Below are 26,315 nucleotides of genomic sequence, written 5' to 3'. Positions count from 1 at the left end.
CTATTTTGTGATCAATAATGATCTCTAGTTCTCCTCTGGTCATAAATTCCTTCCTCCTCCACAAGTCTGAGAGGTAGATTATCCTCTGTTCCTCTAATCTATTTATTATCTCCCTCTTTATGCCTAAATCATGGACCCATTTTGATCTTATCTTGGTATATGGTGTTAAGTGTGGATCCATATCTAATTTCTGCCATACTAATTTCCAGTTTTCCCAACAGTTTTTTCCGAATAATGAATTTTTATCCCTAATGTTGGAATCTTTGGGTTTGTCAAAGATTAGATTGCTATAGATGTACCCTTTTTTGTCCTTTGTATCTAATCTGTTCCACTGATCTACCGGCCTATTTCTTAGCCAATACCAAATGGTTTTGGTGACTGCTGCTATATAATATAGCTTTAGATCAGGTACACTTAGACCACCTTCCTCTGAGTTTTTTTTCATTAGTTCCCTTGCAATTCTTGACCTTTTATTCTTCCATATGAATTTTGTTGTTATTTTTTCTAGGTCATTAAAATAGTTTCTTGGGAGTCTGATTGGTATAGCACTAAATAAATAGATTAGTTTGGGGAGTATTGTCATCTTTATTATATTCGCTCGGCCTATCCAAGAGCACTGAATGTCTTTCCAATTATTTAAATCTGATTTTATTTTTGTGGCAAGTGTTTTGTAATTTTTCTCATATAATTCCTGACTTTTCTTTGGTAGATGGATTCCCAAATATTTTATACTCTCAACATTTGTTTGGAATGGAATTTCTCTTTGTATCTCTTGCTGTTGCATTTTGTTAGTGATATATAAAAATGCCGAGGATTTATGTGGGTTTATTTTGTATCCTGCCACTTTGCTGAAATTTTGAATTATTTCTAGTAGCTTTTTAGCAGAGTCTTTGGGGTTCTCTAAGTATACCATCATGTCATCTGCAAAAAGTGATAGTTTAATTTCCTCATTTCCTACTCTAATTCCTTGAATCTCTTTCTCGGCTCTTATTGCCGAGGCTAGCGTTTCTAGTACTATATTGAATAGTAATGGTGATAGTGGGCAACCTTGTTTCACTCCTGATCTTACTGGGAAAGGTTGCAGTTTATTTCTATTGCATATTATGCTTACTGACGGTCTTAAATATATACTCCTGATTATTCTAAGGAATAATCCATTTATTCCTATACTCTCAAGAGTTTTTAGTAGGAATGGATGTTGGATTTTGTCAAATGCTTTTTCTGCATCTATTGAGATGATCATATGGTTCTTATTAATTTGATTATTAATATGGTCAATTATATTAATAGTTTTCCTAATATTAAACCAGCCCTGCATTCCTGGAATAAATCCTACTTGATCATAGTGTATTATCTTGGAGATGATTTTCTGAAGTCTTTTTGCTACTATCTTATTTAAGATTTTAGCATCAATATTCATTAAGGAGATTGGTCTATAATTTTCTTTCTCAGTTTTCGATCTACCAGGTTTAGGTATCAGTACCATGTCTGTGTCATAAAAGGAATTTGGTAGGACTCCTTCATCCCCTATTTTTTCAAATAATTTATATAACATTGGGGCTAATTGTTCTTTAAATGTTTGGTAGAATTCACATGTGAATCCATCTGGCCCTGGGGATTTTTTCCTGGGGAGTTGATTAATAGCTTGTTCTATTTCTTTTTCTGAAATGGGACTATTTAAGCAATTTATTTCCTCCTCTGTTAATCTAGGGAGCCTATATTTTTGGAGGAAGTCATCCATTTCACTTAAGTTATCAAATTTATTGGCATAAAGTTGGGCAAAGTAACTCCTTATTATTTCTCTAATTTCCTCTTCATTGGTGGAAAGATCCCCCTTTTTATTTGTAAGACTATCAATTTGATTTTCCTCTTTCTTTTTTTTGATCAAATTTACCAAAGGTTTATCTATTTTATTGGCTTTTTCATAAAACCAACTCTTGGTTTTATTTATTAATTCAATGGTTTTTTTACTTTCAATTTTATTGATTTCTCCTTTTAATTTTTGTATTTCGAGTTTAATTTTTGGTTGGGGGTTTATAATTTGATCTTTTTCTAGCCTTTTAAGTTGTAAGCCCAATTCGTTAATCTTCTCTTTCTCAATTTTCTTCAAATAAGCCTCTAAAGATATAAAATTTCCCCTTATTACCGCTTTAGCTGCATCCCAAAGATTTTGATATGATGTCTCATCATTATCATTATCTTGGGTGAAATTGTTAATTGTTTCTATAATTTGCTCTTTCACCCAGTCATTCTTTAAGATGAGATTATTCAGTTTCCAATTACTTTTTGGTCTATTTACCCCTAACTTTTTACTGAATGTAGCTTTTATTGCATTGTGATCTGAGAAGAAGGCATTTATTATTTCTGCCTTCCTACATTTAATTTTGAGATCTTTATGTCCTAGTATATGGTCAATTTTTGTATAGGATCCATGGACTGCTGAGAAGAAAGTATATTCCTTCCTATTGCCATTCAGTTTTCTCCAAAGGTCTATCATACCTAGTTTTTCTAATGTTCTATTTACTTTTTTAATTTCTTTCTTGTTTGTTTTGTGGTTTGATTTGTCTAAATCTGAGAGTGCAAGGTTGAGATCTCCCACTATTATAGTTTTACTGTCTATTTCTTCTTGCAGTTCTCTTAACTTTTCCTTTAGAAAGTTAGATGCTATACCACTTGGTGCATATATGTTTAGTATTGATATGGCTTCATTATTTATGCTACCTTTCAGCAGGATATAGTTTCCTTCCTTATCTTTTTTAACGAGATCTACTTCTGCTTTTGCTTGATCTGAGATAAGGATAGCTACCCCTGCTTTTTTGGCTTTACCTGAAGCATAATAGGCTCTGTTCCAACCTTTTACCTTTACTCTGTATGTATCTCCCTGCTTTAAGTGTGTTTCCTGTAGGCAACATATTGTAGGGTTCTGCTTTTTGATCCAATCTACTATCCGTCTCCGTTTGATGGGATCGTTCATCCCATTTACATTTACAGTTAAAATTACTAATTCTGTATTTCCTGCCATCGTATTATCCCCAGATTATGCTTTTTTCCCCTTGACCCCCCTGATCCCCTTCCCCGATATTTAATTTACAGACCCCCCTTGTGACGCGCAACCCTCCCTCTTTTTTTTTTTTTTTTTAGGATCCCTCCCCCCTCCCTCCAAGTCCCTTCACTTATTCTCCTTTTCCTTTTCCCTTTTCCTCTCCCCCCTTTTAATGAGGTGAGAGAAAATTCTCTGAAAAACAAATATGTTAATTATTTACTCTTTGAGCCTCTTCTGATGAGAGTAAGATTCACACAATGATTCTCCCCCTCACTAAGTTCCCTCAGATATGGTGTATTTTCTATGTCTCTTCCTGGGATGTAGTTTCCCTCTTTTTATCACTCCTTCCCCTTTTTCTGAACCGACCTCCTTCCCTTTACTACACCCCCCTTTTTTTCTTTTATAACAGTAAAATCAAATTATCCTTGAGTATTTTTTATATACCCACAACAGAGTTACAGTTCTCAAGGGTTCTGTGTACCTTTTTCTGTTTCTCTTCAGTCTTGTGGATGTAGATCAAATTTTTTGTTTAAGTCTGGTTTTTTTCTTAGAAACATATAGAATTCCTCTGTTTCATTGAATGACCATCTTCTTCCATGGAAAAAGATGCTAAACTTAGCTGGGTAGTTCATTCTTGGTTGCAGTCCTTGATCTTTTGCCTTACGGAATATCAGGTTCCAGGCCCTTCTATCTTTTAATGTGGAGGCAGCCAGATCTTGGGTGACCCTTATTGTGGCACCTTGGTATTTAAATTGTTTTTTTCTAGCTGCTTGCAGGATTTTCTCCTTTGTGTGGTAATTCTGCAGCTTAGCCACAATATTCCGTGGTGTTCTTTTTTTAGGGTCTATTTCAGAAGGAGTTCGATGAATTCTTTCCACATCTACTTTCCCTTCTGTTTCTATTATCTCTGGACAGTTCTCTTTGATAATTTCCTGTAAAATAGAATCTAGGCTCTTTTTTTGGTCATAGTTTTCTGGAAGTCCAATAATCCGCAGATTATCTCTCCTAGATCTATTTTCCAGGTCTATAGATTTTCCCAGTAAGTATTTGACGTTGTTCTCCAGCTTCTCATTTTTTTTGTTTTGTTTGACTGATTCTTGGGTTCTCTGTGAATCATTCATTTCTATTTGTTCCATCCTGACTTTTAAGGAGTTATTTTCTTCTTTCACAGTTTTTAGTTCTTTTTGTAAATGCCCAATTTCGTTTTTAAATGAATTATTTTGCTCTATTGAATTTTTTTCCATTTCCCTAATTTTTTTTTTTGAGAATTATTTTCTTTTTCCAATTCAGAAATTCTATTTTCTTGAGACTTTTTTATCTTTTCCAATTCAGAAATCCTACTTTCCTGTGTTTTTTTTAACCTTTTCTAATTCACTAATTTTGTTTCCCTGCATCTCCTGTGAATTCTTTATTTTTTCCAACTCCAATTTCAGGACGTTGTTACTCTCTATCATAACTTCCCTTTCTTTTCCCCATTTTTCTTCGATCTCCCTCAATTTTTTAAGAGCTTCTTCTAGGAGAGAGTTATGTGATGGGGGGCAGGAATCGTTCCCCTTTAGGTTGTTATCTTCTGAATCTTTGCTGTTAACTTCCTCGGGGTTGGATACCCGCTCTTTCTCTGTATAGAAGGAATCTATAGTTTTTCTAGCTTTTTTGCTCATACTTAAAAAATGTTTTGGGGTCTGTCCCTGGGGTAGGAAATTATTTACTTCTTTACCAGCTTCCTCCCAGACCGGATGGATGCAGCAGCCCCCGCGCCGGAGCTAAGATAGAGCTCTGGGAGAGAGTTCCCCACCCCCTCCCTGGAAGTGCCTCAGAGGTGATTAGCACTACTGTGCTTCGAGGGCATAGAATAGTGAAGACTGTAGGAAGCCCAGCGTATGTGTCCGGGTGGGGAGTGGATGTCTGCAGCAGGTGACGTGAGAAGCCCCTGTGCTCAGACTGGAAGTGTCTGCCAGAAACCGCGGTCCCTAGTTCAAAGGTTCCGCTTCTCTGGGACTTCCTGGAGCTGAGTTCCACTCCCTCCAGCTAAGCTAGGCAGTGTGTGTTGCCTTGGGCCGTATCCACCCACTTGTCAGTCTCTTAACTATTCTCAGGAGGTAGCTGTGGCCACACCCCCTGGTGCCGAGTCAGCTGAGTCACCCCCCAGGATCGGGGAAAATCTAATCTGAGTTTTAAAATATTTTGGCTTTCTCTTCTGAACTGCTAAATAATTAGCAGAGAAGAGCTAACAGCCTGTGCCAGATTCCTTTACCTCAGTGGCTTCTCTGATCCCAGAGCCCTTCCCAGCGCAATGGGCGCAGTGTGCCCCTACCCCACCGTCTGTGCTGGTCTTTCTTATTCCTCCCCTGAGAACTGACCTTTCCTGTTGAAACTCCAGATTCTCTTCAGCTGGTAAGTCGTGCTTCCAGTCCTTGTGGTATCTATCAGTCCTGAGCTAATTTTGAGACTTAATTTATCTAATTGGTTGTGAGGGAGTGAGGACGTTCACTGAGTCGTGTGTTTCTTCTCCGCCATCTTGGTTCCGCCCCCCCCGATAGTCATAGATCTTAATGGAGAAATAGAATCAATATACTAAAAAATCATTATTTATTTATTTTTATCACTTTTTTTTTTTTTTTTTTTAATTTTGAGTTCCAAATTCTCTCCCTCCATTTCATACTTTCTTCATCCAAGGTAAGTAATAGGATTTCAACTATTCTTGTGAAATTATGTAAAATATTTCCATATTAATGAAATCACATATCACAAAAAACACAGAGTACAAGAAAATTATAAGTGAATTTGCACTCAGAATTCATCCATTTTCTCTCTGGAAATGAATATCATTTTAAAAAACATAAGTCCTTTGGAATTGTCTTGGATCATCATATTGATCAGGTAGACAAGACTTTCACTGTTGATCATTATTACAATATATTGCTACCATGCGAAATGATACCACAGTTCTTCTGATTTTACTTTGCATCAGTTCATATAGGTCTTCCCATGTTTCCCCCCCTATAATCACCCTCCTTACCATTCCTTACATAGTATAATAGTATTCTATTACAGCATATGCTATGGCTTGTTCAGCCATTCTCCAATAAATGGGCATTTTCCTCAATTTCCATTTATTTGGTACCACAGAAAGAGCAGTTCTAAATAATTTTTGTATGCATGTATCTTTTTCTTTTTCTTGATATATTTGTATATATTTGTTTTCTTTGGGATATAGTGCAAATATCAATCAATATTGATTTCTTTGGGATGTATTTCTTTTGGTATATATAATGATATTGGTAGGTCAAAGGGTATACACATTTTTATAGCCCCTTGGACATAGTTCCAAATCATTCTCCAGAATGATTAGACTAATTCACAATTCTTCCGATAGCTTAGGGTGTCTATTTTCCCTTCTTTTTTCCAGAAATTTTTTATTCCTGATACCTGTGAAATGATATTTCAGAGTTTTTAAAATTTGCATTTCTCTAATCAATACTGATTTAGAATATTTTCTATGACTAGAAATAGCTTTGATTTCCTATCCTGAAAGCATCCTATTCATAATCTTAAACCATTTATCAATTGGGGTCTGGCTCTTTATTTTTTACAATTTGATTTAGTTCCCTATTTATTTGAAAAAAAGAGGTCTTTATCAGAAAAATTTGTTGCGTTAAATTTTTGAAATTTTACTTCATTTTCCATGGTTCCTTTTTAGCAAAATGCCATTTCTCTGATTATTTCTGTTAATTAGATCTGTTTTTACTTTTACTTTGTCTGAGATTATGATTGCTATCCTTGCCTTTTGTACTTTGGCTAAGTCATTATAAATTCTGCTCCAGCCCTTTATTTTAAATCTATATGTGTCCTTCTGTTTTAAGTGTCTCTTGTAAGCAACATACTGTTGGATTCTTGTTTCCAATCCAATCTGTCATCCACTTCCATTTTATGGACAATTTCATCCCATTAACATTTAGTTAACTCTATTTTCCTCCATTCTATTTTTTCTCTTTATTCTTCTCTTTTTATCCTGCTCTTCCTCAAAAGTTTATGGTGAAGTTTTGTTCATTTGCTTATTTTCCAGCCTATATAGGTTTTTTTCTTGTTGTTGTTGTTTGCTTGTTTTGCTAAGGTAATTGGGGTTAAGTGACTTGCCCAGGGTCACACAGCTAGGAAGTGTTAAGTGTCTGAGACCAGATATGAACTCAGGTCCTTCTGACTTCAGAGTTAGTGTTCTATCAACTGCAACACCTAGACGCCCCTGCTTTCCTGCTTTAGGGTTTTTTTTTTTTTAAGCTCTTTTTTGTTAGGGTCTCTAAGTTTTCAGTTCTTCCAGATTGGTGTTATATTGGAAGAGGTGTGGTCACTGCTCTCCAGGTCTTATTCTGGTCTTTACCCAAAAAGGATCCCTGCTCCCTTTTAGCCTCTTGTGGTCTCTTTCTGACCAACTCCTGACTTCTGGTTTGAGAGCTGCACAAGATGTTGCCATTGCTGTTGTGCTGGCCTCCAAAGCCCACCTTTGGGCTGGGCTCTTCCATACTCCAGACTTGTGCCCACCCCTGTATTATAGACCTCTCCTGTTGACCTTCTAAAAAGTCTTAGGCTGGAAACTCACCCCAACTTTTTGTTGCCTCTGGTGCTCTAAAAGGATTGAGTTAATGGTCACTTGGGGAAGAACAAAAGTGAAATAAGCCCAAAGCCCTCCTTTTAAAAAATCTATTGTCTAAAGGAGGGATAAGATAAACACATAACATTAATCTTCTTTGGTTGGTCTATAAAGAAAAAAAAAGACTGTAGCAAAAGTACAAAATGCCATAGTATTGTGCTAAATGCAAAGGATACGACACACATCCCTGTCTTAAAGGAGATGCAAACAACTGGCAGCATGCCTGTAATCAGAAGCCTAAAATAATCCCTAGAAAAGAGTTGAGAAATTGTATTTCAATGGGTCCAGGATCATAATGAGAGTATTCTTTCCCCCTGGAGAAATGACCTCATCCATACCTTCTCTATGTGACTCTTTATCTATTCCTAAAACTTCTAAAGATCTCCTATCAGATTTCCCCATGCCAAAAAGATTTTCTAGTCTGCTCCCAAAGAAGACATAGCCTTAAATACCCAGAGCAAGTACTTTATTCTACTTCACATACTTGATTCCACACCTTGGATGTCACAAGTTTATCCTTATTCTAAGGTTTTCTCTTCATATAGCAAATGTGCTTCACATAAAAAGACAACTCTTAGGGACTGAATAGAGTCATTTAGTAACAGAATCGAGAAAGAGCTATCAATCTGTCAATCCTTTCCGTGTCTGGGCCGGGTGAGGTTTCCCGTGTTTTTTTTTTTTTTTTTTTTTTTTTACAAGATATTTGTAATGGTACCAACTCCACATTGCGTGAAAGCAAAACTCACCATTTGAATACACTTGTCCTCCTGAGTATTTATCCAAAAAAGGTCAACCAACTTGGGATTTTGGGTGTCTCTAAAATTTACTACACATTCTAAAAGAGAAGTATAGACAATGTGTAGGCAGCTAAATCCCAAAACAAGAATCTCAATAACAAAAGAATTTTAAATTGTGAAAAAAGGGTCCAAATATCAGCTATCTTTGAGGGTTTATTTGTGAATGGATAATTTTGGAATTCACTCCTACAAAACTCTGTGTTCTAATTTTTTCCTGCCCTTCCGCAGTCAGCAAGTGATCCAATATATGTTGAACGTGTGCAATTCCTCTATACATATTTCCACAAAGATCATGCTGCTCCAGAAAAATCAGATCAAAAAGGAAAAAAAATGAGAAAGAAATCAAAATGGGAGCAAACAACAAAAAGAGTGAAAATATTATGTTGTGGTCCACATTTAGTGCCTACTGTCCTCTCTTTGGGTACAAATGGCTTTCTTCATCACAAGACCATTGAAAATGGTCTGAATCATTGTTGACAAGAGACATATCCATCAGTATTGATCATCATAAAAGCTTGTTGTTGCTGTTTATAACATAATAAATATAATATAATATAATAAATATAATACAATATGATAAATAAATACAATATAATATAATATAATAATCTCTTGGTACTGCTCATTTCACTTAGATCATGTAAGTCTCTCATCTTGCTGATCATTTCTTATGGAACAATAATATTCCATTATATTAATATACTATAACTTGTTCAGCCATTTTCCAACTTATCAGTATTCACTCAGTTTCCAGTTTTTTGCTGCTACATAAAGGGTTGCCACAAACATTTGGGTTCCCTTTACCTCCTTTATGATCTCTTTAGGATACAAGCCCAATAGAAACATTGCTGGATCAAAGGACATGCACAGTTTGATAGCCCTTTGGACATAGTTCCAAATTGCTCTCCAGAATGGTTGAATCAATTCACAACTCCACCAACAATGTATTAGTGCCCTAGTTTTCTCACATTCTCTCCAACATCCATCATTATCTTTTCCTGACATTTTAGCCAATCAGAAAGGTGTCTAGTGGTACCTCAGAGTTGTCTTAATTTGCTTGAGGAAAATCTAAGTCTTAAGAGTTGATTCTTCTTTCTTTAAAAATGAATGAGTGAGTGATTTATTACAAGATAAGCTTTAATCTACTACCAGACATAACCAATTAAATTGACTTTGTGACTATTTTCGTTTGACTAAATAAATTTCAACACAAAATATCCATAGCAGCTTGTCAGTTTCTCCCTCTGCATCTGGTTTGTTTTTCTTTTAATTCATTCCTACAATTTTTCCTTTTATGTGATATGTATTCTATTCTTTTGGTCCCATTTTCTTTTCTTGGTATAATTTCATACTACTAGACCAATATCCCCCCAAAGATCAGATGAACAAAGAGGGTCTTTATGTACAAAGGCATTTTAGAAGCTCTTCTTATAATAGCACTATATGAAACTTGGAGAATGGTTAAACAAATCATGATATAAATGAAATATTACTGCATTATAAGCTATTATGAAAAAAATAGTTTCAGAGAATTTGGGAAGATCTGTGTGAACTCATGCAGAATATGGGTAGAACCAATTCATGAAATTACATAGTTTTGAGAGCTCCAACCAATGCATTTGCCTATTATGATTCCCAAGGATTAATGATGAAATATTGTATCTACCTCTTTATAGAAAGGTGATAGACTCAGGATGCAGGATGAAACATACATTTTTGGAAACAAACAATATGGAAATTTGTTTTGGATGATTGTGCTTATTAGTGACAAGAATTTCCTTGCCCTCTCTGTCCTTAATTGGTGGGAGGGAGAGTGAAGAAGAATAGGGGTAAGATAAAAAAAAAAGAGAGAAGAGAAATTAAAGGGGGTCATAAAGGTATCTTTTTTTTAATGCAGAGAAGAAAATAAAAGGGATGTCAGAAAGAAACATAGAGAAGGACATCCTTGAAAGGTGTAGTTTGAATTTGTTATATTTTTAAAAAGTAAGTTATACATTAAGAGGAATCTGCAGTGTCATGCACAATCTTCTCTTAATGTCTTACTAATATTGAAATGCTGATTTTATTTGTTCTTTGTAAAACTAACAATAAAAATACATTTTGAAATTTTTCACGCTTGTTTTCCCAGCGTTCTCCACACTTCTAGAATTTCAGGATTTAGAGTTGAAAAGAATTTTAGAGATCATAAAGCCATAGAATTATAGAATTATAGATTTTAAATTAGTTGAGACTATAGAGGTCATGTAATCTAAATTCCTCATTTCATTGAGGATTGAAGTAAAAAATATCTGCATTTAAATCTAGCTTTAGATATTTACTAGCTTTTTGACCCTGAGCAAGTCACTTAACCACTACCTCAATTTTATCAACTGTAAAATGGAAGTAATAATGGTGCTTAACTCACAGAATTGTTGTGAGGATGAAATGAAATAATAATTATAAAGTGCTTAGCCCAGTGCCTGGCACATAGTAGGGAATAATAATAATAACTGTTTGTTCCTTCCCTCATTTTCCTTTACACCTAAGAAAACCGAGGTACACACACTAAGTGCCATGTGCAATATCATAGAGACAGTAAATCTAGAGCTAAGATTCAAGCACAGCTACTGACTTCAGGTCCAGTGCTCTTTGCCTTCCATCTGGCTGCTTCTGGCTATGGTCTCAAGCTTATCATTCTTCACCACATTACAGTATGTGGCTCTATCACAATTTATTCAGCCATTGTGGGGGTGGGGTTTGCATTTTTATTGGCACATTCACTGCTGGAACAATCGTTCTGCTAGGCTGGGCTAACAGAGAATTTGATTCAATAGTGTCTCTGGGAATCAGACAGAGGTATTTAGAGGACATCTAAAACAGGGCATTGTAAGAACTGAGAGCACTTTGCCAGTGTCAGCTAGTGCCTGCTTTGCAAAGGATATTTTGTGGTATAATAAAAAAAACATCAAAGCTCAGATATTCCCCCCCCCCCCCCCCGCCCCATCATGTAATGCAATGGATAGAGCACTGGATCTGGAGTCAAGAAGACCTGAGTTCAAATCCAGTCTGAGATATTTACTGGTTGCCTGAACCTGAATAAATCAATTTATCTCAGTCTGCTTTGGTTTCCTCAAATGCAAAATGGGAGTGATAATAGCACCCATCTTCCACCATTGTTCTGGGTTTCAGATGAGATAACAATATAGAATTTAGCATAGTTTTGGACACATAGATGCCATATAAATAGTATTATTATCATTAATATTATTATTATTAAAATCCAAGTACTTTAGATTTTAGCATGGCCAGGAGAGTCATGGGAAGAAACTTTATAGATCATCTAGTCCAATCCATTCATTATACAAAGGAGGAAACTGAGGCACTAGTGGATGGAAAGTCACTCAAGTAACACATAAGAGTTAGTATTTGAACACAAGTCCCTGGAATTAAAATTCATCTTTCTTTCTTCTACACTGAAATATCGACTTTCTAGTTTGGGTTTTTTTCCCCATGTCCATGTCTGAGTGATCTATCTTGTTCCTTGTGTACTCACCATGTATGATTATGAAGTTCAGATGGGTCCTTAAAAATTACTAGATACCAACTTCATTTTTCAGAGAGATAGGGAGGGTGACTTAGCCAAAGTAACACTGTTAAGTCAGTATTTTAACATGAGAAGGGTTGGTGTTTTTTTTTTTTAATTAATGTGTCATGTAATATGACATGTAATATGAAATGTAATATTTCTTTCTGTTATGTGTTTGCTTGGATTTAGGTGACTACATAAGTGGCAAACCTGGACTCAAAGTAAAGTCTTCTGACCCATCATCCAGAGTTCTTGACTGTTTTTTGAAGATTAAAAAAATGGGACTTGGAAAGAAAAAAAAAGTTCAAATGTAAAATGGTGCATAAAAATTTAAGAGTTATATTTTAAATGGGATTTGTCATATTAAATATTCATACTTTATTAATTACATGGAATAGAAAGTTTCAAAGTATAAGACCTAGGAGAAGAAAATCAGTTATTATTTATGTAGGGTATTGACAGGATACATATATTCCTGTGATCACGACCTCAACTGGGGTTATCCTGATGAGTCTACAGGTGATTAGTGTATATTTCAATTCTCTTATTCAGTTACAAAGGAAATTTTTTTTTTAATCCACCTGTGACACCAGAACATTAAATATGAAAAGATAATAATGACTCATTCTTAAACTGTTTCTATCTGAACCCTATTAAAATGATGAAAGATAAAAGATAAAAACAACAAAAGCAAAATAATTAAAAAGGATGATGATGATGTAGATTAAAGTGGCTAACTATTGGATATTGCTTAGGAAATGACTCAGATAGGAGTAGAATCAAAAGATCTTCTACATGCAACATCTGCATGATGTCAGCCAATAATATGTTAACAAAGAAACATGGACCAAATGTCTGTATCATGTGGATTTATTTGTGGAAAAGGAAGGGTTATGATGGAAATCTAGGTCCAGGAGATTGCTACAGGAAATGATGGAAGAGTTAACATTAAGGACCCCAGATTATGTGTTTATAGTAGATAATGCAAAGAAAAGGTGGAGACAGAGCAGCACATCACTATAGGTTATAAAAATTTATTATCCCTCAAACACCTAGCAACTCATGACCAAATGGCTAGAATCATACGTGTTTTATGAATTAATAGATGACAAATATCCTTATTATAAGAACAAATGTCAAAATATGCTGGAGAACTCAACCAATAAGTTTAATGAAAGCACAATATTATCATATATCAAATTATTGCCAAAATCACCCACACATAAAATTTACTCACAAAAAACCCTGAGAAAAATGTTTTTATATGTACATTTTTATATGTGAAAAGCACTTACCATAGCTCCTAAGACATAAGAAATGCTTGTTTCCTTTCGTTCCTATAATGAGCACATAGATTTGAAAGGAAGGAAGAAAAAATATGCCATGCTTTTGCTCAATACTTTGAGTTTTCCTAAAATAGAAACATTTGAATAATGTCTTAGAACAATTGGAAAAAAACATAGAATCACAGAAATTAGATCTGGAAGGATCTGTGAAGTCAACTAATTTAATTTCCTCATTTTGCAAAGGAGGAAACTGAAGCTGAAAGAGGTAAAGTGATTTGCTTATGGACAATAAATAGCAAAGCCAAGATTTGAACCCAGATTCCCTGATTCAAGTTTTAGGGCTTGTTTGCATTCTTTTTCTGTCTTATATCAGCAGGATTCTTCCACAGTAATCACAGTTGGAATGACAACAGAGAAACTCAGTAATAGTAGGTAAAAAAGGATCATGGTTTTTTTTGTTTTTGTTTTTGTTTTTTTTTCCCCTGTTCTCTGATAAGGTAATAATTTCCCCCAAAGTTTTGGTTTCCTGCATTAGAAGGGAGAAAAACTGCCTCTGTACAGGATGTTTTGTGAATTCAACTGTTAGCTCACTGTGGTAAAAGCAGCCAGAGAAAGAGATTAGGACATTTTAAAGTTCTTGTTTATGACATAGTTATTATTCTTCCCATTTTACAAATGAGGTAATTGAGGGCCAAAGAAAGGAAATGTCTCGTTCAAGATCAAGATCATCACAAGTGAATTAATGACACAGTTAGGACTTGAATACAGATCTCTTGAGTCCTTGACTAGGCCATGTCATGTCACATCATATTACCTCATATCATGTACCTTTTCTTCTACACTGAGATTTTCAAATATCTTGCTTTAAATTTGTAAAAGAGAGAATAAAAACGTATTGGGGATACTTTTCCTGGGCTGTGGCATGTGAAAGAGTGGAGAGCATAGGAGCTCAAAGGGATTTACACCTGGAAGGACTCTTAGAGATCAACCTAGCTTTAAAAAAAAAACTTTAACAATTTTTTTTTAAATAGAGATTTCTCAATCACTCTCCCCTTATCCTGAAGATGATCCTGCTCTCAATATTCATTAAAAAATAATTGCTTTCTGTTATCTTCACTCTCACAGAGTTCAGTCTAGTAGTGATATAAGACACAAATATAGATTACAGTGTGATATTTCCTGTAGGGCCACATCCTCAATTCCTTGCTTGCATTAGTGAACTAGGTCCCCAAAGTCTGGTAAACTCCTCCTGCATTTTGGAATCTAGATATAAGTCTCTCCTCCCATTTTAATGAACTAATTGAAATCAGTTAGTTTTGATAAAGGTTTGTTTACTGAAAAAATATAGAAACAATAGAGGTTATAAAAGCATCATAAACCAGAGCATACTTTCTTTTCCACATACTTGGTCCCTGGAGAGAGTGGGCTCAAAAATTAAACACAAAGAAAGCAATGGAGAGCAATTTGGAACCATGCCCTAAGGGAAACTAAACTGATCTAGCAAAGTCACTGCTAGAACTGTATCTCAAAGAGATCATAAAAAAGGGAAAGGGACCTGCATGTATGAGATTATAGCAACCCTTTTTGTGGTGACAAAATACAGAAAATTGAGGGGATGCTCATCAATTGGTGAATGGCTAAACAAGTTAATGCACATGAATGTAATGGAATACTATTGTTCAATAAGAAATGATGACTGGCAGATTTCAGAATAACCTGAAACTACTTGTACAAATTGATACAAAGTAAAATGATCAGAACCAAGAAAACACTGTTTCCAGTTATCAGCAACATTGTATGATCAACTATGAATGGTTTAGCTTTTCTCAGTAACACAATGAAATAAGAAAAATGTAATCCATGGAAAATGCTATACATATTCAGATAAATAACTAATGATCTTTGAATACAGATGAAAGCATCCTTTTCTTAACTTTATTTTTTCATGTTTTTTCTTTTGATCTCTTTCTTCTTTCACAGCTGTGACTAATATAGAAATATGTTTTATATAATTATATATATAAAATCTATATCAAATTGTCTATCATTTTGGGAAGGAAAGAGAAAATTTTGGAATTCAAAATTTTGTAAAAATAAATGCTAAAAATTATCTTGACATACAATTAGGAAAAAATACTATTAAAAAACATATTAATCACAAAGCCAATGAGACACACATGTAAGGAACACATAGGACAGGAGATTCTTTTTAGCCTACTTGTCCTAACTTGTTCTCTTTGAAGAATACTGACTGAGTTCAGTTGGGTTGTAGTAATAGTGATGAATTTATGCCTACCTTTGCTTAGGTGGCCTAGGTCAAGCAGGTTATTGAGTTGCTGTGCTGGCTCCTCGCCAGACTCAGGTCCTGCTGCTCCAGTGTATATATGTATATATATATATGTTAATATTATCAGGTCTGGTCCATCTTCTTTGATGTTCTTTTGACCTATCAACTGCAAGATTCTTTGACATTTCACAGTTCTAGACCTTAGTTACTCATGGCTACAAAAAGGCTTTACAATCCTCAATGGGTTGGATAGAAATTAGGAAGAAAATATTGTACAAATTTTAAAGTGGGCTAAGAGACTTTCCATCATGCACACCCCAAAACAAACCCATCTTTAACTTCTATTCACTTGCCTAAAATGCCAACTGAATGCGTTCCAAAGGTGAGGAGAGAAAAAGAGAATCACTGATTTAGAGCTGGGAAGGATCTTAATGCCTCTGCTTTGTTTTATGGGTTTCTTATGAGGCCCAGAGTAGTTAAAGTAACACAATGTCACACAGCAGAGTGAGGATTTAAAGTCAGATTCTTTGATTGCAAACCCAATGCAATTTCCATTATGTCTCTTTGTTTCCTATAATCTACAACATTACATGATTAGTATGTTAGAAAGGTATAACAAAACACTAAGTTCTAAAAGAAAAAATATTGCCAATAGAAAAAGAAGTCATCCTGGATGAGATGCCAATTTCAGTAGAGCTTCAAAAGATGAATAGAATAGAAATTAATGGATTATGATCAGAAGTAAAAATGGTATAGACTTAGGTAACTTCAGAATGTTCTCAGTCTTCTGCAACGGCAAGAATTTATGAGAGAAGACTAGTTTTGATGAATTATAAAGAGTGGTCTTGAATGCCATAATAAAAGAGCTTGACCTTTACTGATATACAACGAGGTCCCTAAAGATTTTTGAGCAGAATCATAATTAATCAGATCTATGAGTGATAAAGATTTTCTTGACATTGTCTGAATGATGATTTGGAGCTTATGAGAGAGAGTGCAAATAGAAAGACCTATTATTGTTGTTGTTTAGATATTTCAGTTGTGTCTTATTCTTCTTGACCCCATTTGGGATTTGCTTGGCAATGATACTGGAATGGTTTGCTATTTCCTCTTCAGTCTATTTTATAGATAAGGAAAGAAAGTCAATCTGGGTTAAGTGACTCACAGCCAATAAGTGTCTGAGGTCAGATTTGAACTCAGGAAGATGACTCTTCCTGATTCCAGGCCTGGTGCTCTGTGCACTATGGTGTCATTTGCCTGCCTACAAAGACCCATTAGACAGTTATTAAAATAGTCCAGGTAGGTTGTTAATGATGGTGGTAACTGAGAATGGGAAGACAAAGAAGGGGAATATGGTAAAGAATGGTTACAGAAATTGCATCTGCGTAGGAGTGAAGGGGGAGAAGTTTACTCTTAGTGGCAATAAGATACCAACTACACTACAACCTCATGCCCATAGCCATAGCAGAGCAGGTGGGCCACTAAGTCAATCTCAAAGCTTATTGAGTTCCAAATGATGATATTTGCACCTGAGTTTTCTCAATTATTGTCTCAATACTTCACATCCACAGTGGAGACATTGTCCCTTAACTAAATTATGGAGAATGGAGAAAAAAGGCAGGTTAAAGCAAAAATTCCCAGTTATTGGCAAGAGCCCCAGTTCCTGAATGAACGGGATTATAAAAAAAAAAAAAAAAAAAAAAAAAAAGCTAGCAGACAGCCACCCTGCAGGGCCTGGGAAATCTGTCCTGTTGGAACTACTGCACAGTGCTCTATTACTGGGTTACAAAGTCTCCTCAGCTGAAATTCTGCAGTAAATTGCATTCCGGGCAGGCTCACAAATCATTAGCCATGCAATCTTGTTTATCCCGCTTTGGCTTGGAATTTGGCCTGTTACAAAATCCAAGCTGAAAAGTTGAGAGGATCTGAGCCAAAACTGCTTAGCAAGTGAATGATGTTCTCTAAGGAGGGCAAGCTTGGGGGATGCTTATTAAACACAAACACGGACTGGAGCCAGCCCAGAAAAAGCTCTGAAAGGGTAAAGTTCATAGGTAGTTTTGCATCCTAACTAACTTACACAATATAATTGTTATTATTCTTGACCCTACTTCTATAGCTAATAATAAATGGCAGCTCACATATATATACAGCATAAGGTAAGCAAAGAGTTTTCCTCACAACAACCTTTGGTGACACATAAGGTGAACAACAAACGATCACAAGGAGATCAATTTGACCTCATGGTTATTACTAAGATTTGGTTAGATGGGACTTAGAAAATATAAGATGGATAATTTAGGTAGCTTTATAATACTGAAAAATATATTTATATATGAAGAAATCCAGAAATAGATTGGAGATTGGGGTGGGGAGATAAACCAAGGGAGAGTATGGTGAACAGTATTTACATAAAGATCAATAAAGGGAAAAACAGAAATAGTTAATTAGCATTTATTAAGCATCTGTTATGTGCCAGGTATTCTGCCAAGTACTGGGGGTACAAAGAAAGGCTCCTTAATGATGGGGGAAACAACATGCAAACAAACATGTGTGTAAATATGTGTTTATAACAGTATCTATAAATATGCATAGACATTTACACACACAACATATGTATATGTACATGCCTAAATATATGTACATATGTGTGTATGTGTGCATGAATATGTATGTATATATGAACACACATGTTAGTTTGTTGTGGAAATTCAAATCACAGCATTACATTAGAATCAAATTACATTGTGCCTGACTATGGCTGATGAGACCAATAGGATCTCTGGTGGGCACAAATTGTCCATGTGAACATTTAGGATGGATTCTCTAAATTTGCTTATCTCATGTTTCTTTTGAATTATTTCAACTCTGCTTTTCTCAAAGTGAACAGCACCTTCTCTAATGAGGGCAAGCCATGCTGGGCGGTCCTGTGCTAGTGTCTCCCATGTCACACAATAAATTCCAAAGTATTTGAGAGACCTTGAGAGTGTCCTTGTATCACTTCTCCTGACCACCATGTGAGTGCTTTCCTTGTGTGAGTTTTCCACAAAAAAGTATTTTTGGCAAGCATACATTTGGCATTTGAACAATGTGGCCAGCTCATTGGAGTTGCACTCCCTGCAGTAGAATTTGAATGCTTGGCAGTTTAGTTTGAGAAAGGACCTCATTGTCTGATATCTTATCCTGTCAGGTGATCTTCAGAATCTTCTTAAGACAATTCAAATGGAAATGATTCAGTTTCCTGGCATGGTGCTGGTATACTGTCCAAGTTTCACAGGAATACAGCAATGAGGTCAGCAAAATGGCTCTGGAGACCTTCAGTTTCATAAGTTTACCTCTCTTCTCTTACCTCCATAATACCTCTCAGCTCCCACAATTTCCTCTAGAGCTTCCCAAACATTGAGCCATCTCCGGCAATGTGTGTGTTAACCTCATTATCAATGTGGATATCCCTGGAAAGTGAATGCAAAAGTAAGTGAGCTTATCTACAGTATTCAAAACTTCTCCATTTGTTGTAACCAATGGTTCCACATATAGATGGTATAGTGCTGGCTAACATAGCACCCGTGTTTTCCTCATCTTAAATGTTAAGTCAAAATTAGTATAAGAAGTAAAAAATCAATTCATCTTTTGTTGCATCTCAGCTTCAGAGTCTACATTGAGTACACAATGATCTGCAAACAAGACACATGCAACAGCACTCCTTCCACTTTAGTCTTGGCTTATAAACTTGTTGAGTTGAAGAATTTACCATAAGTACAATAAGCTGACTTTAAGGCTATGTTCATCCTTATTGAAGGGATTTGACAACATGGCTAAAAACATCATACATGAAAACATGCATGGGAACAAGCATACAGTCTTGTTTTTCTCCATTGGTGACTGGGAAAACATAAGAGCATCATCTATTATAATCCAGAATCTGGATAAGCATGCTATCATGAAATTGATGTACAATACTGATTAATTTCTCTAAGTGACCAAATTTTGACAAACTTTCCCATAAGCCCTTGCAATCGACAGTATCAAAGGCTTTAGTGTACACACATACACACTATACCTATATATATATATATATATATATATATATATATATATATATATATATATATATATATATACATGCATTTATGTATATATACATACAAACTCTCTTTACATGTACGTATGTATAGATATATATCCAGTTGTTGACAAGCATCCTAGTTAGTGAATGAACTACACATATATATGAACTATTTATGCATATAAGTATGTAATATATAGATAGATATATCCAAAATGTATCTGTGTATGTATGTATGTATATGTGTAGCCCCACATATATGTTGGTATATTTACAAATACACAAACAATACACACAAAAGGATGGGACTATGACAAGAAAAAACAGGAAAAGACTTTTTGTAGTATGTAGAACTTTAGCTAAAATTTGAAGGAAGCCAAAGAATCTAGGAGGCCAAGATTATTTTGTAAGTATACTATAGACTACTTAGACAGAAAGAAAAATAGATGAAAAAAAATCAGAAAACAAATCACAAGCCTAAGGTAGAGGCATACTTCAATTAGACAAGCATCTCTTGAACTCTCTTCCAAAAGCTGCTATTGGTTTTGACTTTATTTAATGAAGATTTCATCCTTTAAGTATTCAAATAAGTGTTGATTTTCATCAACAAGAAAAAATGGGTTATTGGGGAAAAAGGGGTGTTGAAGAGAACTTTGGAGGGAACTGACCATTCTATCCTTAATATTAATGATAGAAAAAGAGAAAAGTCAGATAACATCTGAAATGCACCTTAGGTTTTAGAGAGCAGATTTAAGATGTCAGAGAAAGGATAGGTAGGATCTTGTAGACTTGTGGATTAATGTTCTACAGGGAGAAATTCTGAAGACACAAACAGAAGTAATTGCTATAATCAAGAAAAAAAGAAATATGATATGGATACATAGGAAAACTCATCTATTAATTTCAATTAAAAATACAACCTATAGAAAAAAAAAAACCGAAGTAGCAGAGTATGAATCTGTACTCTAGGGTATCTGTAAAAATAGGAACAAGAGTGCTAATTCTCAGAACGTGTTAAGAGTGATAGGAGAATAAAAGAAGAGAGATGATAGGATAGTGATAACAGATAAGATATATATGTTCAACTTTATTTTGTTCTGATTTTCTATGTCAAGGGCTTGATTCTAACTACCTTTATGTCCTTAGATGAGCAACTTCAACTTGGTGAGTCACTATTTCCCTATCTATAAAATAAGCAAATTAAATTAAATGGCCTCCAAGGTCTCTTCTAGATCTAAATTTATGATCCTGTGGCTAGAAAGGCCAAAAAAAAAAAAAAAAAAAAAAAAAAAAGAAAAAGAAATGACTACTGTGAAGAATCACTCAGAATAAGTACAGAGATAATAAGAAAGCTCTTATCTCCTTTAATCTCAAGCCATGGAACACAAATGTATTACATGCCAAGGTATTGAAATAACTGGTCAATATGCTTGCTGAACCACTGTTTGTGTTTTCTACAAGGCAGTGAAGAAACAGGTGGCACAAGACTAGAGAAATACAAATACCTCAGTTGGGAAGTTTTCTTCTAGCCTAATGTTCTCTATGTTCTATACATTAGTATCCTTTTGATACTCCACTACTAATGTGTCCAAAAAGGACTCATCATCTTCCTCTGAACTCTATCCCTCCTCCCTACTTCCCAATTTCTATTCCTCATAATATTATCCTCTCAGTCATCCAGGCTTAAAATCCCAACATAATCTTTGATTCCTCTATTCCTTAATCCACTGATTCAATTAGTCATCAAGCTCTTTTGATTCTGGAGCAGCAAGGTGACTCAGTGGATAAAGTGCCACACTTAGAGTTAGGAAAACTCATCTTTCTGAATTCAAATTTGGCCTCAGACGGCTGTTTTGACACTAGGCAAATCACTTCACCCTGTTTGCCTCAGTTTCCTCATCTGTTAAATGAGCTGGAGAAAGAAATACCAAACCATTCCAATATCTTTGCCAAGAAGACCCCAAATGAGATCACAAAGAGTCAGAAAGAAGTGAACAACATTTACAGTATCTCCCCTCTATCTCTTCTTCTCTCCTTATATCCTCTAGTTCAGATACATGTGTGTGTGTGTGTTTGTAGGGGGGAAGCAATGCAGAAGGATGGAGAAAAGTGGTTGCCAGGCAGCCTGAACTTGTGCTGCAGATATTGAATAACTATGAGGGCCTTAGATCTTTTCTAACAGCTGCTGGTTGTAAGAATCATAGAATCATTAAATGGAGATAATTTAGAGAGACCTTAAAACAAAGAACATAGGATAAGAGATGTAAGGGCCCTCCAGATAAAATATTATGACTTGGAAGGACATTGATTCATAAGATGACAGATCTGAAGGAACCTTAAAGTTCATGTGGCCCTATTAGGCAGCCAGGTGGTGTGATGTAGGGAATGCTCACTAAGTCTAGATTCAGGAAAATCTGAATTTACTTTGTTATCCTGAGCAAGTCATTTGACCTCAGCTGTAAAATGGGATTACTTTGCAAGATTGTTGTTAGTATCAAATGAGATACTATTCGTAAAGCACTTAATATAGTATCTACCATACAATAAGGTACTTAAATTCTTGTTCTCTTTTCTACTACCTTACCATTATATAGGGGGTATTAAACACATTGAAGTAAAATGGCTTTTTCAAGGTCACATATAGCAAAAGAGTGTCCAACCCATCAAGCTCTCCTGAGTCTTGGGTTAGGAGCCATATATTCATATGGCTAAGCCTTTTTAAAGGATTTGTATGTAATTTCAATCTGGGAATCTAGGAGACAGATGTTCAAAAATGTAGGATATTTTAGGTTGGAATAATAGGAAGGAAATAAAATACTTGGGAATTATGATCTAGAGAAGTTTGAGGTGGAAAATGGAGGAGGTGAGATGAACATAACTATGGTAGAATATTTGGGGATGAAAATAACAAAAAAAACATCAGCAACAACAACTCCTATTTTATATTCTTGAGGGCAAAGGCTGACTGTTTTTGTCTTTGTAAACCCAGTAGCTAGCACAGTGTCTGGCACAAAGGAACTGCTTAATAAATGCTTGTTGAATGAATGACTCTCTAGTGTTTTGTTTATATTAACCCTGTGATATACATAGTGTAAATATCATTACCCTTCTTTTACTGCTGAGGATCCTTCAGAGCTGGAATTTGAACCTCCTGTCTTCAGACCCCAAGTTTAGCACTACTTCAGCAATATACTGCTACTCTCTTATGATTAAAGTTCAAAGAGTCTCTCATTGTTTTCACCTCTGTGACTTTTTACCTCCTTGTTTTTGATGATGATTGAGTCATATTCTTTGCATTTAGCAGCAGTTATTGAGACAACAAATTTTCAGCTCATATAGAGGAAAATAAACTAGCTAAAAGAAGGAAGGGAAAGAGGAAGGGATGGTGTAGGAAGAGATGGTGGAGCACAGAAGGCCAGACTGAGTACAACAAAATATGAAACTATCAGAAAAAACAATTTTAACACATTCTTCTCCATGCCTCCTTCTATCTGACCAGAGCAAAGTAGGCAACCTCGCTGTAACCAAAATCTCCTACAGCCTTCTATCTACCATGCCACTCAATAATTTGTTTAAACCAGATTTCATTTGCTTAAAAAACTTTAGGGGAAGAGAGAATTGTCATAGAGTGGCCACCCACCTAGTGATTCATGGAACTCTGAAATCTTAGAATTCAGAGAGATCATCTTGTCCTACTCATACCACAGTTTTAATGCCCTTCACAACATAACATCCCTAGCATCCTCATCCAAATTTTTCTTGAAGACCTCCTCTAATTTCCTTAGACAATCTTATACTAATTTAGGAAATCTCTGATTGTGATTAAGTTTTTCTTATAGTCAATCAAGAATTCAACCAACACACATTTAATAAAGGCCTACTACATATGTCAGGCACTGACAAAGAGACAAAATAATACCTGTCTTCAAGTAGCTTACATTCTGCATGGAACAGAAACCAAATGCTCTGCAATTTTGAACCATCACTTATTGTTCTATCTACTAGGATGAAAAACTAGTCTGATCTTTCCTCCAAAAGAGTGCTTTTCATGTGCCTAGGGTCTTGAAAACTTCTAGAAATGTCCCTACAAACTGAAAAAGCTCAATTATTAAGTGGTTTGTATAGTTACACAATTCATAAATGGACACTAAGCGATTTTGGAAATTTTTATAATGCATGATAGTACAGCTAACAAGAACCAAAGTTGGTTCATTCAGCCCACAAGAAGGCATCTGGCATAATAAACAAAGAAATTTATCAGAGTGCCAAGGATTATATCCACAGCTTGGTGAAAGTTTATGGGGTGAGATAGCAGTTTTTTAAACCTAAAGAAAACAGTCTACTATTGGAAATAGCTTTACAGGTGTTTCTTTCCCAGGATAAAGGCAAACATTTCATTGTAATTATATCACCATGACGTCCATTCATGTGTGATTAACATTCTCATGAAGCAACTTTGAGAACAGGGTCCTTAAGGAGGTTATCTGATATGTGAGATGATGTGAGGACTAGCATACCCAAGGAAAAGGTCAAAATAAATTTTTGGCTCCTGCTTTTTTCTAAGAGTTTCAAGACCACTCACTGAGACTCAAATACATCCCATGATCTTACTTTTCTGGTGTTGATTTATATTATCCTCCATGATTCAAATCTCCTGTCCCCTACCTCTTTTTTGTTATTATTCAAAAAGTCGTCCTTGATGTCTTCCTTTCCTCCCCATTTGGCAACAGCCTTCCTCTGTAAGTTTCACATAACACTGTATTTTGCTCCTCCCTGGTGAATTTATGCAGGAGTCCTAGATTTGGATTCATATCCATATATATGCATATATTGTGCTCTGCTACTTCTTGCCTATTTGGCCTGTGCCTAGTCACTTAATCTGTTATGGCTTCAGTTTATAAAATCTGTAGGATAAGAGGATTGGATTAGATGAATTCTTGGGTCCCTTTCAATTTTAAATGTATGTTCTTAGAATTCTATACATTATAGATATCTGTGATGGGGTCTTATCATCCCACTAGACCATAAACTCTCATGAAGATGAATAAAGACTATATCTTTTGAATGGATGTCCATCAATTGGAGAATGGTTGGGTAAATTATGGTATATGAAGGTTATGGAATATTATTGCTCTGTAAGAAATGACCAGCAGGAGGAATACAGAGAGGCTTAGAGAGACTTACATCAACTGATGCTGAGTGAGATGAATAGAACCAGAAGATCGCTGTACACTTCAATGTTGTATGAAGAGGTATTCTAATGGAAGTGGATATCTTCAACATAAAGAAGATCAACTCACTTCCAGTTGATCAATGATGGACAGAAATAACTACACCCAGAGAAGGAACACTGGGAAGTGAATGTAAATTGTTAGCACTACTGTCTATCTACCCAGGTTACTTATACCTTCGGAATCTAATACTTAATGTGCAACAAGAAAATGGTATTTACACACATATATTGTATCTAGGTTATATTGTAACACATGTAAAATGTATGGGATTGCCTGTCATCAGGGGGAGGGAATGGAGGGAGGGGGGGGATAATTTGGAAAAATGAATACAAGGGATAATATTATAAAAAATTACTCATGCATATATACTGTGGAAAAAAATTCTAAATAAAAAAAAAGACTCTATCTTTGCTAAATTTGATATCACCCTAAGAATTTCACTCTACCTCTGAGCCTAAGGAAAAATTCAATCAATTCTTAATTGGGACGAATGGCTCAGGTATCTATTCTGTCCAAGGTCATGAAGAATGTTAAAGGGAGATCTTTGATTAGAACTCCAAAGTCCAGATTGAAATGAACACTAACATTATGTTTTTTGATTTGTTTGTTTATTTATTTTAATTTTTAAAAATACTTTTTAGTTTCTGTGATATTATATTCATCTCATTCCAGAGAGGGGGAAGAATAGAGTTTAATAGCCAAATGCTACTAAATGTTCTTTTCACTTTTTTTCTCCCAAAAATATGTTAGTGTTCATTTCAATTTCTTCAGCATTATTAGCCAAATAGAACATCCAAGAAAGCCTAAGAACATTAACAATTCAGAGATTTTAAATCAACTATTCAACCATTGGCACCCAGTGTCACAGTGGATAGAATATTGGGCCTAGAGCCTCTGAGTTCAAATTTGACCTGAGACACTTACTAATTATATTATTCTGGACAAGTCACTTAACCTGTTTGTCTCAATTTGTCATCTATAAAATAATTAGGAGAAGAAAATGGCAAACCACTCCCATGTCTTTGCCAAGAAAATTCCAAAAGTGGGGCCACGAAGAGTTGGACATAACTGAACAATAAAAACAATCAACAATAAGATTTAGAAAAGCCCTTTGGTGTGCTCTGTTATGAATCCTTTATTGTACAAATCAGGGGACTGGGCCCACAGAAAGCAAATGACTTTCCCAGATCCTATGGGTAGGACAGTAAATGATAGAATAGGGATTTGAACAGCATTATCTGACTCCCAAAGCAAGTCTCTTTCCAGTTGATGTATACCTATGCAAGTCTAACAAAGAAATTCTGCTAGGCCCAAAGCCAGGGCACTTCACAATCCCTTCTTCACTAAGGGATTTCTCTGCTTTGGACCCTCACATGTGGTCTGATTCAGGTT

The 26,315-nt window shown here is 35.3% G+C and overlaps 1 long non-coding RNA gene across 1 annotated transcript in view; it reads left to right on the top strand.

Annotated features, from left to right (window-relative positions):
- The first annotated feature begins 5,201 nt into the window (after positions 1-5,201).
- The window catches only part of LOC141553560 (uncharacterized), a 137,665-nt gene continuing 116,551 nt past the window's right edge, over positions 5,202-26,315 (top strand). Inside the window, exon 1 of the long non-coding RNA XR_012485524.1 lies at positions 5,202-5,437. This is a non-coding gene — a long non-coding RNA (uncharacterized LOC141553560). The remainder of the gene's footprint in view (positions 5,438-26,315) is intronic.

Source organism: Sminthopsis crassicaudata, chromosome 2, assembly GCF_048593235.1.
Source record: "Sminthopsis crassicaudata isolate SCR6 chromosome 2, ASM4859323v1, whole genome shotgun sequence".
NCBI lineage: Eukaryota > Metazoa > Chordata > Mammalia > Dasyuromorphia > Dasyuridae > Sminthopsis > Sminthopsis crassicaudata.
Note: the sequence above shows the minus strand (reverse complement) of the source record. Positions and strands in the feature narration are given on the sequence as shown.